Source organism: Maylandia zebra, linkage group LG9, assembly GCF_041146795.1.
Source record: "Maylandia zebra isolate NMK-2024a linkage group LG9, Mzebra_GT3a, whole genome shotgun sequence".
Lineage (NCBI taxonomy): Eukaryota > Metazoa > Chordata > Actinopteri > Cichliformes > Cichlidae > Maylandia > Maylandia zebra.
This window is the reverse complement of record NC_135175.1, coordinates 1086802-1104863: the sequence shown is the minus strand read 5'-3', so window position 1 is coordinate 1104863 and position 18062 is coordinate 1086802. Positions and strand designations below refer to the sequence as shown.

General features: G+C 38.9%; 3 long non-coding RNA genes across 3 annotated transcripts; all 3 read left to right on the top strand.

Annotated features, from left to right (window-relative positions):
* The first annotated feature begins 812 nt into the window (after positions 1-812).
* LOC143420208 (uncharacterized) lies at positions 813-2903 on the top strand. Its single transcript, XR_013100025.1, has 3 exons — positions 813-1339; positions 1456-1559; positions 1662-2903. It is a non-coding gene; the product is annotated as an uncharacterized LOC143420208 (long non-coding RNA).
* Positions 2904-4729: 1826 nt separating this feature from the next.
* Positions 4730-7001, top strand: LOC112436047 (uncharacterized). Its single transcript, XR_013100024.1, has 2 exons — positions 4730-6466; positions 6896-7001. It is a non-coding gene; the product is annotated as an uncharacterized LOC112436047 (long non-coding RNA).
* A 9108-nt stretch (positions 7002-16109) lies between these two features.
* LOC143420207 (uncharacterized) lies at positions 16110-17800 on the top strand. The gene is made up of 3 exons (XR_013100023.1): positions 16110-16611; positions 16728-16831; positions 16936-17800. It is a non-coding gene; the product is annotated as an uncharacterized LOC143420207 (long non-coding RNA).
* Positions 17801-18062: the final 262 nt, after the last annotated feature.

Here is an 18062-nt window from a genome sequence, read left to right as displayed (position 1 = left end):
AGTAGAGCGATATTTAAAAGTTGACGCCCTGCATTGCAGTATAATGTTTGAATTGTTTACATAAAATACAATTACATGAATTAAGTAATGATATCAGTAAAAGATGACAATTTTATTTATTACAGAAAATCTAAAATTCACTAACAGTAACCTATAAATGTCAGAAAAATCAAATATAGCAGTTTAAAATGAATAGTGTAGGCATATCCTCTCCGCAGCCAGGCTTCAACATCCTGCCAGGCTGCCCCAGTCTCACTGTGGCTGGGAGGGAGGGAGGGTGGACCAGAGGATTGCCTACACAACACATAAATGTTCAACAGCTTCTTCATTGTTTCTGAGAGAACAATAATGACTAAAGGTTGCTTTTTAAAAAAACAAACAAACAAACAAACCTAATTACAGCAATAATGACAGTTAAGCCACTTTATGTGTGCCTCTATTTTGAAATACTATTTACAAAAATGTTATTATTTTGGTTTGTTATAAACTTTAAACTTTTTCAAAAGTATACGATTATATTTTTGGACCAATTTTACTATGAAACATAAATTTTTATGAGCTTTTATCATGTTTCTGGCCAGTGCAATCATCAGGGTGGGTCTGGGTTGATAACTGCACATTTCTGGCCAGAAATGTTTCAGCAGTGTTACATATGTAGTGCATATGTTACACTTGCTTTCTGTTACCAGCTGATACCCTACATTTGTATAGACATTGGATGGTGTGAGGTTGGGGAGTTGAGTGGGAGGGGGGGGGGGGGGGGGGGGTACGGTGGGAGTTGAGGGGGGGGGGGGGTTTCCTTTCCTGTTAGGTTTCCTTTTTTTTTCTTTTTTTTTTTTTAAGCAAGACACAGTCCTCCTGTGTCTTCTCCAAGCTTCACATGTAAAATCCAACAATGTGAAGCACATAGCAGCCAGAAACTGTAATGCCACAGATCAGAGAAACTTCATCATCACCATCTTCATCGCCATACGATCAGAGCGTGAGACTTCACATCTGGAGCACAGGAGAGATTCTGTGATAAGTCCTCCTTCTAGCTTGTCCCACAAGCAGCCGGTGAGATTTACTCACAACAAAAAGGGTTAATGACATAATTTTCATGAAAACATGTGTTCATTCTTTGTGAAGTGTTTAAATTGTGTTTTCACTTGACCTTAGGAGTGTTAGAGTGTATTGTAATGTCTGTACTCAGGTGTTTCCCTCTGTGATCCATCCCCTTCAGAGCTGAGACACTCAGGACTGAACAGACGGCACAGTTTCTGTGACTGAGCCTCCAAAACACCTTCTTTGAAACCACTCATGATAGAAGGGCTTCATATTTGCAGCAGCACTACTACAGGTATTCAGTTTATTACAGGATGTGTTTGTTTCTTAGGACCAGCTCTGAGTGCACACTACCTAACATATACACCTTTCTGTTCATTACAAACCCACTACTCTGGATCATATGGCCAGTTGGCAGGAATGTTGCTGCAGGAAAACATCCCTGGAGATCACCATCATTGTCAGACTGACTGTGCCTCCTCTGTGCAGTGTCAAGATCCTCCCTAAATGAGTGTGTAAGTTAACATTTTCATTATTTTATTCCCTTTGACAAGACAAGTATCACTGATATTTACATTTACAACTACATATTCCTGTTTTCTGCTCTTCTTTTAAAGTCCTCAGCTATCCTGCTTCTGTGCTGCTTGCCACACATCAAACACTGGCCGGATGACAGGGAGGATCCACTCTGAAGTCACTGGACATGATGAGGATCATATGGGACTTTATAGTTTCACAGAAACGATGTGCTCTGTGATTACAGGTTTTAAATGGACATAATGACTGCCTCTCTCTGATCAACAGGCTAAAGGATTGTTGTCATTGTTAGTGCTCTGTACAATGTATGCTTATTTAGTATTTCATCACAGAGCAAACCTTTTTTTCTTTAACATATTTTTATTTTTTTATTTGTGGGGATAGGTTAATTGATTAATCCAAATTGTCACTAGGTGTGAATGTGCGAGTGAATGTGAGTGTGAATGGTTGTCTGTCCCTGTGTGTTGGCCCTGTGACAGACTGGCGACCTGTCCAGGGTGTACCCCGCCTTTCGCCCTATGACAGCTGGGATAGGCTCCAGCGCCCCCCGCGACCCTGGAAAGGATAAGCGGAAGCGAATGGATGGATGGATGGATGGATGGATATTTTTATTTTGTTCTAATGTTGAATTAACTGTGGGGATTTTTTTTAAGTGGGCACTCGGGATGTCATATGACCAGAAATGTGGTAACTGGAATTCAACAGTATGGAAGAAAAAATCTGCTAAGAACAAAACACACACAAAACCCCCCAAGAAAATTCAAATTCATTCCATGTAATCCAATCTAAAACATTTTAAACTGCTGAACAGCAACACAAACAGCGTTAAAAAACAGTGTTAACAGAATGATTATGATGATTTTGTACCAAAGTTTCAGGTCACATGGCACACCTAGTGTGTAGTGTGGGGTATCAGCTGGTAAGTATAGGTTTTTTTTTTTCATATTTGTGTCCTTAGAGTTCAGATAGATAAAGCCTTGTGTATAATAATTAGTCATAACCACAACTCAAAGTCAGGGACTAACTAATTTTGGGACTTTGTGTCTGAGCCCAGGTTAAAACAATGTGTAAAAAAGCATTTAGTGGCATGGCTGAACAATGCTGTATTGATACTTATTTATCCATGTTCACAAAAAGGACTAATGTGTTTATTTGATTATTTGCATGTGTTAAACTGTGTCACCACCTTACGCTTTCATTTGACTTTACTCACAAATCTCTATACAGTTCTCTTTTACCACTGTGTGGACTCTGTTTACATTAAAACATAAAGAAGAATGAGTAATAAAAAGATGTGTAGACAGATTAAGTAGACCGATAGAAACAGCTGTTCAGCCATGTTCTAAGAAACTAACACAATTTAAAGGTTCAGGATTGTGGTTTTAAAAGTTGAATTTTCATGTATTTCATATCTTGCTTATTATTTTTATTTACTTATTTAATTTAGTTATTTTTATTTATTCTACTAGTCCTTTTCAGAAAGAAGCTGTAAAATATGACTTAAGATTTTTATGTTATTTTCTATGACATACAAAACAAATTGATGTATGTAATACTATTAAACATGATATACACATGTGTATATGTCTGAAAAACATTATGCTGTATATTAAAGTTTGTATTTTCTCCAGAATTTTTGTTCATCTTTTAAGTTCATTTCAATTAGAAGAATTTGAACTTTTAATATTCATTCAGAGGTTTTCTGACTCTAAATTTTCTTTTGTCATTACTCATCTTTTTATTATTTACATTTTAAACATGTTTAGCTTTTTTCCAACTTCTTCTGTGTGAACATCAGCTTTCAAAAGTTCTGCACTTTTGTTTTCAGGTGAAAATTTCTGTATTTTCCAGCTCATTCAGAATTTTTAACTTAACATTCAGCAATTAATTCATTTCAGTGCATACATTCAGATTCAAGCATTCACACTGCAGTTTCTTCAGAAAATGCACTTTCTAGTTATTAGTGTGAATGCTTGAAAAGCATTCACAGTATTGTTGTTGTAATCTTTATTATTATATTTTATTATTATTATTATCTATTCCGTACGTTTTTTGAAAGCCTACTCCTTCAAAACCGTTCAACTTAGAAAAACCATTCAAACACCGTTAGATTCCTATTCTTTTGGACAACATTGCTTCTATTTTTTCTCATTTTTAACATTTATATTTTTAATTTTATTCAACTTTTTTCAACAAAAATTTATAATGTATTTCAATGGGGAGACCCTTCAAATTCTCATTCAACTTCCTCCTCTTTAAACTGTATCTACTTCCACATACATTGACATAGAGCCACCATTCAAACTTTAAAACGAAGACAAGACATTCAACTATTCAACTTGTATTTATCTTTTCAATATCTATTATACTTTTTCTTCAGTTCCAGTTTAAGTTTCATGATGTTTTTTCACCCGTTTCAGAGTTTATAATGGGTGTGTATGGGACGGAATGTTGGGGCTAGAGTGAGACAGCTCAACTGCTAGAGTGAGAGGAGCAAAAAAATTAATCTTAAAATCTTTTTTAAAACTGCTGCTGTGTCCGCAGCGTTTGCTCTACAGGTATGATTTTACCCTCAAAACGTAGCCATCGCTGTCCTCTTTCATCCAATGTGTTTACTATTGTACTAGGTGTTATGGTTCTTTCGTAAATGTCACCAATGCACAGCCTCCTCCCTCCAACTCTTCCATAGACTCTAATGTTAAAAGGGCTCAGAAGGTTCGTTTGAAAATCAGAACCGCATGGTGTCTTTCCACTGTCACCACGTCCATATAATAAACTCCACAGGCATGAAAACTGAGAATTCAGTAGACTAGAAGCTGCTGTCGCTCACGGTGAAAGAATTTCGTCAATACGACTTGTACTTTTCATATGGGAACGATTTGTTTGGGCCTGACTTTTCTGTTCATTTTAAGCAGCAAAAGTGAGGTGCATGTCTGTGTCGTGTGTATGGAGCCATTGGGTGCAGTCACTATAGCAACCAGGCTCACACCTGCCTGCTTAACGAGCTCTCTCTCTCTCTGCCAAGATTAAATCAAAAATGTGTGTTATATCTAAGCAGTTGTAGTAAGATTAACTTTTTCAATAGGTACAATAAGACAGGTTTGACAGGCTTTTGCCAGAGATTAACAGTATGTCAGTAGTTAGTATAGGCTAACTGAATAGAGCCCTGAATTATTGCCCTGTTAAATTCAAGTTGATTGTGTATTGGTGGACTTGTCTTCTCCACACAGGTTTTTCAGATCTGGGCAGTTTGAGTCAGTTGATGACTTTAAAATAATCTTTTCTGACTGGATAATTAAAGCTCACAGCATCTACCTGTCTGTAGTGTATTTTCCCACATTTTAAATAATCTAATCTCATTTAATGTCTCTGTTTTTAGTCTGTATAGTTTATCTCCCCACAAATACGCTCAAAGTAGTCTTAAAATAAAATCCATAAAACAGTTCAAGATGATGACTTTTTATTTGCTCATTTAATGCCAGTTGCCCTCTTTCCTGAGTATAAGCGAATGAGTGACATAAAGAGAAAAAGTACCAATTTGTATGCTGGTGAGTCTTGTGTATTTTTTTCTCTGTCTCTCTATGACAGAGAAATATATATGCTCATTATTGATGTTCAAACTGATGCTCAAATTTCCAAGCACCACCTGAACGCCTCATCGGTCTTTAACTAATCACTACACCAACGGTTGTCATTCCGCTTTGCTCTCTGCTGTGGTAAGTACAATACATTCAGTACAGCACTGTTTTAATTTTATGATGGTAAAAATACATGTTTGACATTTAAACTCACATATCAAGTCTTTTTAAAGTTCAACAGAGTTCAAAGAATAAAGAAAGCAAAAAAAGAATAACCTTTGCTACCATTTATATAGGTTTATGACTTTTGCTGTTAGCAGCAGTGCTAACGCTAGCTTCAATGCTAACGCTAGCTTCAATGCTAATGCTAGCTATAGTGCTAACACTAGCCTTAGCAGTTGTTAACTGACAAAAAGAATATTCCTGTGATATTCCTGTGATATTTATTGGCGGTCAGTGAGACAAAAGTAACAAATGAGATTTATTATTGCCATTGTGCCTCAGTTTTAACAGTAAGAGTACTTCATGACTTTTGCTGTTAGTAGCAGGAATGCTAACGCTAGCTTCAATGCTAACGCTAGCTTCAATGCTAATGCTAGCTATAGTGCTAACACTAGCCTTAGCAGTTGTTAACTGACAAAAAGAATATTCCTGTGATATTCCTGTGATATTTATTGGCGGTCAGTGAGACAAAAGTAACAAATGAGATTTATTATTGCCATTGTGCCTCAGTTTTAACAGTAAGAGTACTTCATGACTTTTGCTGTTAGTAGCAGTGCTAATGCTAGCTTCGATGCTAATGCTAGCATCAATGCTAACGCTAGCTATAGTGCCAACACTAGCCTTAGCAGTTTTTAACTGACAAAAAGAATATTCCTGTGATATTCCTGTGATATTTATTGGCGGTCAGTGAGACAAAAGTAACAAATGAGCTTTATTATTGCCATTGTGCCTCAGTTTTAACAGTAAGAGTGCTAGTTCTACCAGCAGTGCTAACACTAACTGAAGTGCTAACGCTAGCAGGAATGCTAGCGTTAGCAGCGATGCTAAGGCTAGTAACAGTCTAACAGTAGCCTTATATAAGTACTTAAATAAATACTTCAGTTAATTAGTTTGAATTATAAAATGGCTGCTGTATCAGCTGGTGTGCTATATTACTCTATAATTACCCTGCTGACTATAAGTTCAGTGTATCATGTCGTGTGGGCTTTGTTTTTTTGTTAGTCTGATAACACTGTACAGACAACTAACATGTTATTTCTCGTCTTACACTTTCAGGAACTTGACTCACATCTGTGCTTTGCCTGGTAGGTGTGCACATACTGTTAGAGAAGTACACCAAAATAAAAAAAAAAGAGTCTGACTAATATAAGCTTTAAAGTGATGGGTTCAAACTTTGTGCTAGACCTTTTAAACACATTTTTATAATAAATACACATAAGTTCAGCTTAACAATTGGGCTAAAATATTTTTTTTGTACATTTTTGCACATTACATGTGATTAGTTAACAATTCACTCAATCATATTTGTATTTAAAAATATTATTGCTGAATTTAATTAAATATTTATTCTTTTAAAAAGTGCCAAATTGTGCAACTTTTTGCACATGGCAGCCGACAACAGTTTAGCTTGAATATTTGTTTTGTCCTTTTTCAGTAGTCACAATTAGTTCATACAATTACCATGTGATATAATTTTATTAAAATTATTTTTTTTTCTTGTTTTTTGTTCACAGTGTGCAGAAGAAGAACAAGGACCAGATCTCCAGTCTTCTATCTCACATCCCAACCCCCCAACCCCTCTATCTTCTGTCCTACTCCACCTGTTGTCTCTGCCTTCTTTCCATCTGTATTTCACCCTGTGGTTTGTGAGAAATTTTGCCAAACCAAGAATCTTATTGCGGTTTGATTTAAAGCCGTGTCTCTCCTGCTCTGTCTGTTCTCTCTGCTAAATTTTCTCTCTACCTGTTTTTCACTCTTTGGCTTGCTGCTGAAAAATGCACAAGCCAATAAAACAATAAAGAGTGCATATTTTGCCTCAACCTGAGAACAAACTGAACAAACAAAGAAAACTCTGCGGTTTGATTTAAAGCCGTGTCTCTCCTGCTCTGTCTGTTCTCTCTGCTAAATTTTCTCTCTACCTGTTTTTCACTCTTGGCTTGCTGCTGAAAAATGCCAAGCCATTAAAGCAATAAAGAGTGCATATTGCCTCTACCTGAGAACAAACTGAACAAATAAAGAAAACTCTAATTCACGGTTTGATTGTGATTTCCCAGCCGTGTTTCTCCTGCTCTGTCTGTTCTCTCTTCTAAATTTTCTCTCTAGCTGTTTTTCACTTTGCGCTTGCTGCTAAGTTGTGCCAAGCCAATAAAGAGAGTGCATATTATTCTCTTGACTGACAAACTGTCAAACAAACAAAGACATCTGTTTCTGAGAAATAAAAACTGAAATATAAAGACAAAGAAAACATCTCCTGCTCTGTGCCACTCTTATTTTATAAACATATTTTCTAAAGACTAAGAGAAACACTTGTGTAAAAATGCCAAGGAAGCAGAAAAAGTCACAAGCTGCAAAACAACGCTGGAAGAAGTTCCATGAGTTTCAAAAAGTACCAACATGTGAACAAGCTGAGTGTGATTTTCCTCAGAGCTCTGCAGAAGACTTTGTGTCTGCAAAGACCAATGCTGATGGTGTCAAACAGGCAGGTCAACATGTTCCTGCACATGTACAACAGATATCCTATGCAGATGCTGTGAAGACTGGATTGCAGCATGAATTTAATGAACATCTGGTAAACCACAGAGACCAACATGAGGTTTCAAGTGCCCCACAGGTGGGTTATGCTGATATTGTGAAAAGAGGCCGTCACAGTGATGTGGCAGGACCATCTCATGCAGAAAGACTGAACCTTGAAAACCAGCCCTCTGTTATACATGTCTGTGCATCTCGCAGCCAGGCTCATCCTAAATATGGAGACTCCAGAAACAAGCAGTGCACATGTAACTCACTCACATTTCTTGCTTTCCTTCATGAGAATGAAAACATGACTACAGCTGACCTTAATCTGGTCTTGGATAAAGGTGATGTGATGTACAAAGAGGCCAAGAAAAGATTTCCTAAAAATATTCATTTGGCAACCGATGAGCTGCCAGACAAAGTTGATGCTCGCAGGTCTATGTATCATGTCAACATGACACAGCCTTCCCGGTATGGGACATTTGAAGAACCTCCAGAGGAGGCAGTAGATACCTTTCTGAGCTTAGAAGCAGGACTGAGCTGCCTGTTGTCAGATGTGCAGTATGCCTTACTGATTATGAGTGGATTGTGTATCGCAGTGTTCAGATCCACATCAGGCATATATGGTTTCTTTGACCCACACCCCAGAACACCCATTGGTCTTCCTCTACTACTACAGTCACGTAATCGTGGTACAGCTGTGATGCTGAAATTCACACTCCTCAGTGACATGATTAAGAGGCTCCAAGATTCTTATGAAATGATGGAGATATCACCCTCTTGTAACTATGAACTGAAGCCTGTGCAGTTCTACAGTATGAGCACAGTCAACCTGAGTGATACTATCACAGACACAGTCTGCAGACCAACAGCTGCCACTGCTGTGGCACCTACTCACTCTGATACAACTGTTGATGAAGCAAACCCCTCTACTCCAAGGAGAAACACAACCACTGATCCGACTGAAAATATCTTTTGTCAAATGTCCATTTGTACGCCACTGGTGAAACAAAAAGAAGTCCACATGACTCAGTTCACATCATATGAAGATCAGAATGAACCTCCTAATATACCAACTGAAGAACTATGCAGTGAATTAAGTTTCCTTCCATCAAGTGATGCTTTTTCATGTCAATCAAATGCTGCCATAACAAATGTTGCTGCCTGTGACCTTTCTGATATAGTTTTACAAAAAGTGAAAAAAGTTAATAAACAACAAAGGCAAAAAAGGAAAAGAAGATTAATGGCATCAGAGAAACCCAGAAATCAGAGAAAAGAAAACCAAAAAAGGAAAGAACGACAAAAGTATGCTTCAAATAAAGATTACAAAGAAAAGAAAAAATCTTGCACAAGCGAGACATATAAAAACAATCCTGAAGTTAGACAAAAACAACAACAGTATATGAAAAGACGTTACTGTGAAAATGATGAATTCAGACAGAAACAACAGCAATATATTAGAAGACGTTACTGTGAAAATGATGAATTCAGACAGAAACAACAGCAATATATTAGAAGACGTTACTGTGAAAATGATGAATTCAGACAGAAACAACAGCAATATATTAGAAGACGTTACTGTGAAAATGATGAATTCAGACAGAAACAACAGCAATATATTAGAAGACGTTACTGTGAAAATGATGAATTCAGAAAGAAACAAAAACAATATGTTAAAAAACGTTTTTCTGAGAATGCTACAGTTAGAAAGAAACAACAACAATATATTAAAAGACGCTACTGTGACAATGCTGAATTTAGACAAAAACAAAAAAACTATATAACTAAAAGGTATCAAGAAAACCCTGAATTCAGAGAGAGACAGAGATCTCGAGTGACTCAGCGTTATGCACGTGATAACGCATTCAGAGTAAGACACAGACAACTAATGAAACAACTAATGCGAGACAGGTATCAAAGTAATCTTGCATTCAGGATTATGCACAACATGAGATGTGCAATGAAAATAAAAAGGAAATACAGATGGGTGAACAGACAAACCCAAGAGAGTGACAACAGTGTGATCAACGAGGCCATATCTGTGTTCAAATCACAAATCAAAGCTGGACCATCATACCCATGTACTGTATGCTTCAAGGCTTCATTTCCAAACCAAGTGCGACCCTGCACAAGGTCAAAGTATGTCAAAAACCCACATGTAGTTGCAACATGTTTGACTGGAAGATTTGTTCATGTTTGTGATGAAAACTGCAGAAATGAGCAGTGCAATGTTCCCGATGAGAGAAAGAGAGAGTGGATTTGTCACACCTGCCACAATCATCTTAAAAATGGATCCATGCCAGCGCTTGCTGTTGCCAATAAACTGGATCTTGCTGATACTCCACCTGAACTGTCTGATCTCAACATACTGGAGAGACATCTCATAGCCAAGTGCATACCATTTGCCAAGATCATTCCTCTTCCCAAAGGCAGACAAAGAGCAATTAGAGGAAATGTGGTCTGTGTCCCATCAGAGGTACAGGAAACTGTTGAAGCGTTGCCTCGATTAAGAATTAATTCTCAGATCATGAGAGTAAAACTGAAGAGACGCTTGTCTTACAAAGGTCATCAGCTGTTTCAGACTGTAAGCTGGTCTAAACTTGTGCAAGCACTGCATAAACTCAAGCAGATTCATCCACAGTATAAGGATGTGAGCATCAGAGATGATCCTGAGCTGTGTGACCCAACACTTCCTGATGAAGATGATGATGATGATGAAAACATGAATGAGGACGATTATGATGAGGCTGATTTAATGGAAATTGACAGCTGTGAGAAAAATGCACTGAGTGAAGCACAAAATAAAAATGAACAGGATATTGACATGTTACCCTGTGATGGTGAACAATCACATGAACAGATGAGAGATGATTCAGAGCAAGAAGATGGACTGACTAATGGTGGTTTTGCACTCGAGTCCTGTTTGCAGCCCCCTGATGTGGCTGAGGAGATATTATGTTTCAGTGAAGGAATCTACTCTGTTGCTCCTGCAGAGAGAAACAATCCAATAAGTTTTTTCAAAACACCTAAACTGGAGGCCATGGCCTTCCCTGTGCAGTTTCCTACAGGCCAAAACACACTTGATGAAAGAAGGCTGATCAAAGTATCCCCCAGTGGGTATTTCAAATCAAGACTTTTCTGCATTGATGATCGTTTTGCCAAAGACACAAACTATTTATTCTTTGCACAGTTTGTGACTGAAATACACTTGGCTACATCCAGCATGACAGTACAGTTAAGGAAGGCAAAGCCTCTGACCAGAGATGGTAGAAAAATAACCTCAGGCATGTTACAAGATAAACATGAGGTGGAGAAACTGGTGCGAAATAAAGATGCAGTGAGATTCATGCAGCCTCTGAGAGGAACCCCAGCCTATTGGGAGAAAACAACAAGAGATCTTTTTGCCATGATCAGACAGTTGGGAACTCCCACGTTCTTTTGCACATTTTCAGCTGCTGAAATGCGCTGGCCTGAAGTGATCGAGGCAATAACAAGGCAGCAAGGTGAACAAGTGAATTTTGAAGGACTCGACTGGTCAGCAAAGTGTGACATCCTGAGAAGCAATCCTGTCACAACAATGCGCATGTTTGACAAGAGAGTTGAAGCATTATTCAGAGATTTACTCTTATCTCCCGCAGAGCCACTTGGCAAAGTCATTGACTACTTTTACAGAGTTGAGTTTCAGCACAGAGGAAGCCCACACATACACTGCCTCCTGTGGGTAGAAGGTGCTCCTGTGTTTGAGGAGGATGATGAGCAAACTGTTCTTGATTTTATAAACAAATACATCACAGCTCAGCTGCCTGATCCACATAAACAACCTGAACTGTACAAAAAAGTAACAGAAGTGCAAAAACACAGTAAGAACCACACAAAGACGTGCTTTAGGAGTTTAAGCTCCGGGTGCCGTTTTGGTTTTCCCAAACCACCCTGCAATGAGACAATGATCACAAGACCCAGTGAGGATGATGCACTGGAAGTAGAAACGGCAAAGAACAAGCTCAGACCACTGAACCAGCTGCTGAATGAACCTGAAACTGCTTCCATGAGTTTAGAGCAGCTCTTGGAAAGATGCAAGTTGACACATGCAGAATATCAGAGATACCTGAATAAAATGAACATGAGGAGTACGATCATACTAAAGCGTGATCCAAAAGACTCTTGGATAAACGGCTATAATCCACATCTGCTTGAAGCCTGGAACAGTAATATCGACATAAGCTTTGTTTTAGATGCTTTTGGTGCTGCAAATTATTTAATGAAATATATATCAAAAAAAGAGGGCGGGCTATCTGAGTACCTGAAAACTGTCATTGAGAACTCCCATAAGGACAGTGTAAATGAGTGCGATGAAATGAGAGCCGTCATGCAGGCATATTCAAAGAAGCGAGAGATCAGTGCACAGGAGTGTGTTGCTCGTGCATGTGGTCTTCACATGAAGCAATGCTCACGTGCTGTAATATTCATTCCAACTGATGATAATCCTGTGAAAATGAGTCGTCCCCTGTCAGTTCTGGACAACACAACACCTGAGTCTTCCAATGTTTGGATGACATCTTTGAATGACAAATACAAAGCCAGACCTGAAACACCAGAGTATGAGGAGATGTGCATGGCAGACTTTGCTGCTACTTGCAGGATTGTCTATGGCCAACAGAAAAAAGGTAAAGATGTTTTGCCCCTTCTCAATGAGATGGGGTTTGTGCAAAGGCGCAAAAACAATAAGCCTGCTATCATCAGATTTCACCGCTGCTCACAAGAAAAACATCCAGAGCAATATTACGGAAGACTGCTTAAACTGTACCTTCCTCATCGTTCAGACCACGAACTGAAAACACCATCGTTGCCAACCTATCAGGCTTTCTATGGTGCTGGCTGTGTACAGCTACCAGGTACTGACCATCTTGAGTACGTGCAACACATTGTCAAAAGAAACAGAGAAAAATATGAGAAAAACAGTGAGGAGATCGAGAGCGCTGTTGAGGAATATGAGCAGAACAGAGGTGTGACTGACGAATGGTGTAATCTGGCACCTGAATCAGATCTCGTAAGGTTGCCACTTGTCGAACAAGAAAGAGAGCGAGACAATGAAAATGAACAGGAAGATGTGCCCGACTACAGCCGTCAGGCTGATGCTTCAACAGAAGTCAGAGCCATCAGGGAACCCCCTGCTATTGATCCCACATTGTTACGTCAGATGTTTCAGAATCTGAACAAGAAGCAAGCCTGCATATTTTATGCAGTTAGAGACTGGTGCATTAAAAGAGTCTGTGCTCTAAATCCAGAGCAGTTTTTCTTTTATATTAATGGTGGTGCTGGAACAGGAAAATCACATCTTATCAAATGCATCTACTCAGAAGCATCTAAGATACTGAGCAAAGTGCCCAGATATGCAGACGACGTTGACATATCAAAACCCACTGTCCTGTTAACTGCTTTCACTGGGACTGCAGCTTTTAACATTTCTGGAACAACACTGCATTCTCTTCTCAAGCTGCCTAGAAGCTTAAAACCTCCCATTCAGGGACTTGGCAATCAGCTGGATGAAGTCAGATCAGAACTTTTGAATGCTGAAATAATCGTCATTGACGAAGTGTCTATGGTGTCAAGACATCTCTTTGCATATGTAGATGCAAGACTCAAACAGATCAAAGGGACTCGGAGACCCTTTGGAGGCATGTCAGTCATTGCTGTCGGAGACTTCTATCAGCTACCCCCAGTGCGACAGTCTAAACCTCTCTGTGTGCACGACCCGTCTGAGATCGACCTGTGGCGGGAGCATTTTCAGATGATCACTCTGACTGAGATTATGCGTCAGAAAGATGATGTTGTCTTTGCAGAGATGCTGAACAGAATTCGTGTGAAAGGAAAGTTGGATGAGCTTTGCGAAGCAGATAGAAATTTGTTGTCACAGGCCATAACTGAACCAGCCCTTTGTCCAACTGATGCGTTGCACATTTTTGCAACTAATAAAGAAGTGGATGCACACAACTCTGCAACACTGGCTCTGCTCCACACTCATATCATTGACATCCATGCAGATGATTATAGAAAAGATCCTAGAACTGGCAGAATGGCACTTCAAGACAGACCATTGAAAGGAGGTAAAAACGAGTTACCAGACACACTGAAAGTTGCAGAAGGAGCTCGTGTCATGCTCACCAGAAACATTGACATACAAAATGGTTTGGTTAATGGAGCTTTTGGAATACTACTTAGAGTAGTTCACTCTGAAAACGACCAACACATCATCAAGCTTGGACTTAAAATGGATAATGAGACATCTGGAAAGAATAACCGCACACCAGCAGACGACATGGTGTACATTGAGAGAGCAGAGGAGAATCTGAAGCAGAAAGGAGTGGTACGAAGACAGTTCCCAGTGAAGCTGGCCTTTGCATGTACAATACATAAGGTACAGGGTATGACAACTACATCAGCTGTTGTCTCTCTTAAGAGCATTTTTGAGCCCGGCATGGCCTACGTAGCTGTCAGTAGAGTGACGTCTCTCAGTGGACTGTATCTTCTTGATATGGAGGAGAAAAAAATATTCACCAACCCAGAAATCACTGCAGCGCTTGAGAACATGAGACAAGCCAACCTTGATGACATGATGCCTCTTCTACACGTGAGGCAAACACTGAGCAGGTCAGAGGTTTTCACCATTGTTCATCATAATACAGAGGGACTGCCAGCTCACATTAATGACATCAAAAGTCACCATGAATTGTGTCTAGCAGATGTTTTGTGCCTAACAGAAACACACCTGCGGGGCTCTTTTGTCGCAGAGAGTCTCCACTTGGAAAATTACAATTTGTTCAAACGCAACAGACACCTGTCCTACACAAACTTTCCCCAGATGGCAAACAGAAGTGGTGGTGGAGTTGCTGTTTATGTGAAAAGTGACATTCAAGTGCATGAAAAACAGTACATCCATAATGTAACTGACCTTGAATTTCTGGCTTTAAAGGTTGAAGCACCAGTCAGTGCTCTGATTGCAGTTGTATACAGACCTCCAGACTACACTCTGAGGCCATTCCTGAAAAACCTGGTAAGCCTATTAGACTCATTGGAGATCATGGACTGTCATCCCATCATAGTTTGTGGTGATTTTAATGAGAATGTTTTATCCAGTGCAAACAAACCAATCCTGGAGCTGTTTGAGTCTAGGGGATACGCACAGGTCATCACTGCCCCTACCACAGAGAAGAACACACTGCTTGACCTAATTTTCATTTCTCAGTCAGATCGATGTCTCCATTCTGGAGTCATGAAGACCTACCATAGTTACCATGACCCAGTATACTGTGTATTGTCCTGTGATGATTCATGATCTAGATCTTTGAATACAGTAAGTAATTTCTATATTTTTGAATGACTTAAGAAAGTAGAGCGATATTTAAAAGTTGACGCTCTGCATTGCAGTATAATGGTTGAATTGTTTACATAAAATACAATTACATGAATTAAGTAATGATATCAGTAAAAGATGACAATTTTATTTATCACAGAAAATCTAAAATTCACTAACAGTAACCTATAAATGTCAGAAAAATCAAATATAGCAGTTTAAAATGAATAGTGTAGGCATATCCTCTCTGCAGCCAGGCTTCAACATCCTGCCAGGCTGCCCCAGTCTCACTGTGGCTGGGAGGGAGGGAGGGTGGACCAGAGGATTGCCTACACAACACATAAATGTTCAACAGCTTCTTCATTGTTTCTGAGAGAACAACAATGACTAAAGGTTGCTTTTTAAACAAACAAACAAACAAACAAACAAACAAACAAACAAACCTAATTACAGCAATAATGACAGTTAAGCCACTTTATGTGTGCCTCTATTTTGAAATACTATTTACAAAAATGTTATTATTTTGGTTTGTTATAAACTTTAAACTTTTTCAAAAGTATACGATTATATTTTTGGACAAATCTTTCGATGAAACATACATTTTTATGAGCTTTTATCATGTTTCGGCCAGTGCAATCATCAGGGTGGGTCTGGGTTGATAACTGCACATTTCTGGCCAGAAATGTTTCAGCAGTGTTACATAAGTAGTACATATGTAACACTTGCTTTCTGTTACCAGCTGATACCCTACATTTGTATAGACATTGGATGGTGTGAGGTTGGGGAGTTGAGTGGGGGGGGGGGGGGGGGGTTTACGGTGGGAGCTGAGGGGGGGGGGGGGTGTTAGGTTTCCTTTTTTCTTTTTTAAGAGAGACACAGTCCTCCTGTGTCTTCTCCAAGCTTCACATGTAAGATCCAACAGTGTGAAGCACATAGCAGCTAGAAACTGTAATGCCACAGATCAGAGAGGCTTCATCATCACCATCTTCATCGCCGTACGATCAGAGCGTGAGACTTCACATCTGGAGCACAGGAGACATTCTGTGATAAGTCCTCCTTCTAGCTTGTCCCACAAGCAGTCGGTGAGATTTACTCACAACAAAAAGGGTTAATGACATTATTTCCATGAAAACATGTATTCATTCTTTGTGAAGTGTTTAAATTGTGTTTTCACTTGACCTTAGGAGTGTTAGAGTGTATTGTAATGTCTGTACTCAGGTGTTTCCCTCTGTGATCCATCCCCATCAGAGCTGAGACACTCAGGACTGAACAGACTGCACAGTTTCTGTGACCGAGCCTCCAAAACACCTTCTTTGAAACCACTCATGATAGAAGGGCTTCATATTTGCAGCAGCACTACTACAGGTATTCAGTTTATTACAGGATGTGTTTGTTTCTTAGGACCAGCTCTGAGTGCACACTACCTAACATATACACCTTTCTGTTCATTACAAACCAACTACTCTGGATCATACGGCCAGTTGGCAGGAATGTTGCTGCAGGAAAACATCCCTGGAGATCACCATCATTGTCAGACTGACTGTGCCTCCTCTGTGCAGTGTCAAGATCCTCTCTAAATGAGTGTGTAAGTTAACATTTTCATTATTTTATTCCCTTTGACAAGACAAGTATCACTGATATTTACATTTACAACTACATATGTTCCCGTTTTCTGCTCTTCTTTTAAAGTCCTCAGCTATCCTGCTTCTGTGCTGCTTGCCACACATCAAACACTGGCCGGATGACAGGGAGGATCCACTCTGAAGTCACTGGACGTGATGAGGATCATATGGGACTTCATAGTTTCACAGAAACATTGTGCTCTGTGATTACAGGTTTTAAATGGACATAATGACTGCCTCTCTCTGATCAACAGGCTAAAGGATTGTTTTCATTGTTAGTGCTCTGTACAATGTATGCTTATTTAATATTTCATCACAGAGCAAACCTTTATTTATTTAACATTTTTTTTATTTTGTTTTAATGTTGAATTAACTGTGGGGATTTTTTTAAGTGGGCACTTGGGATGTCATATGACCAGAAATGTGGTAACTGGAATTCAACAGTATGGAAGAAAAAATCTGCTGAGAACGAAACACATACAAAAACCCCCAAGAAAATTCAAATTCATTCCATGTAATCCAATCTAAAACATTTTAAACTGCTGAACAGCAACACAAACAGTGTTAAAAAACAGTGTTAACAGAATGATTATGATGATTTTGTACCAAAGTTTCAGGTCACATGGCACACCTAGTGTGTAGTGTGGGGTATCAGCTGGTAAGTATAGGTTTTTTCATATTTGTGTCCTTAGAGTTTAGATAGATAAAGCCTTGTGTATAATAATTAGTCATAACCACAACTCAAAGTCAGGGACTAACTAAATTTGGGACTTTGTGTCTGAGCCCAGGTTAAAACAATGTGTAAAAAAGCATTTAGTGGCATGGCTGAACAATGCTGTATTGATACTTATTTATCCATGTTCACAAAAAGGACTAATGTGTTTATTTGATTATTTGCATGTGTTAAACTGTGTCACCACCTTAGGCTTTCATTTGAGTTTACTTACAAATCTCTATACAGTTCTCTTTTACCACTGTGTGGACTCTGTTTACATTAAAACATAAAAAAGAATGAGTAATAAAAAGATGTGTAGACAGATCAGAAGATTAAGTAGACCGATAGAAAAAGCTGTTCAGCCATGTTCTAAGAAACCAACACAATTTAAAGGTTCAGGATTGTGGTTTTAAAAGTTGAATTTTCATGTATTTCATATGTTGCTCATTATTTTTTATTTAGTTATTTAATTTTGTTAT